Below are 1,150 nucleotides of genomic sequence, written 5' to 3' on the forward strand. Positions count from 1 at the left end.
ACACACACACACACATCTGGAGACAGCTGTGAAAAATCCAAATGTGAATTCGACTTTGGTAGCATCATCCCTTAGAGAATTTGTATCAGGGATGCTATATATTACGCAAAATAACCTGAAAAGCTTGCTTAAAGCTGATTCTCCACAAAATCATTCCATAGTGCCAAAATGAATCGCATTCTATATCGTCTGAAAGCTAATTTTTAATGTACAGAATTCAATAGCTGGCATCTGATAAACACGGAACCAGTTCTGACATTCAAGCGCTTAGCGACAGAAGAAGCTAGTTGTGTATTGGGGCAAGGTGATTCTACATTATCGTCACTGTGAGTGAGTCAGAATGAACGCACAATTCTGTGCTGCTATTTAAGTAGAGGAAAATATTTACAGTGGTCTAGGTGTATTCAGATTGGGGAAAAAATATATATATATATTGAAAATTTCGCTTTTTCGGTATCATTCAACAGTTTTTATAGGTGTCTCTGTGGTGTACAGATACGTGTTACCTTGCGTGTAACCATTGTTACTATGCATGCAGTACAATATGATATAAAATAATCAATAAATGTGTGGAACTGCGAGCACATTGTAGAAATTGGCTGTTTGTAAATATCTGATAATTGTGATCAAATATCTGAAAATATACCATTCAGGCCCATTTAATGAATATGCGATTTTATATAATATACATTTTTTAAATGACACTCCTTTATTATCGCTATATCGGGTTTCTTTTGCGATATAATGGAAAGCTCGATCATAATTTGTGTTATTACAGCAACCTTGAGCGTGGTAACGTGCACACTATAAACAGTGTCAGAAAATACGTGTTTCTCTTAACCATGGCGAGTGAACAGGAGCTCCGCCCATTCATGATGACGTAATATTAAAGAAGCTCTGTGATTCGTTGTCCCAAGAGCTTCAGGTTTGGTTATTAAGAAGCTTCAGGTGTCGTTATTAAGGAGCTTCAGGTTTCGTTATTAAGGAGCTTCAGGTTTCGTTATTAAGGAGCTTCAGGTTTCGTTATTAAGTAGAGTAATAATTGCAGAGGTTAAAATCAGGATAAAAAGGAAAGTATCTCGATACAAGTGCTACTTGAAGGCAATGGCGTAGATAAGCGCCAATGTATCTTTGGCATATGATAACACGT

General features: G+C 36.5%; 1 protein-coding gene across 2 annotated transcripts in view; it reads left to right on the forward strand.

The window, feature by feature from the left end:
- Positions 1–264: 264 nt before the first annotated feature.
- LOC119581762 (allantoinase-like) overlaps positions 265–1,150 on the forward strand; it is a gene marked incomplete in the record, with an annotated part of 8,945 nt that continues 8,059 nt past the window's right edge. The window contains 1 exon segment of one of the 2 annotated variants that reach the window (XM_037929894.1): positions 265–326. 2 annotated transcript variants of the gene reach the window in all.

This window comes from Penaeus monodon, chromosome 15 (genome assembly GCF_015228065.2).
Source record: "Penaeus monodon isolate SGIC_2016 chromosome 15, NSTDA_Pmon_1, whole genome shotgun sequence".
NCBI lineage: Eukaryota > Metazoa > Arthropoda > Malacostraca > Decapoda > Penaeidae > Penaeus > Penaeus monodon.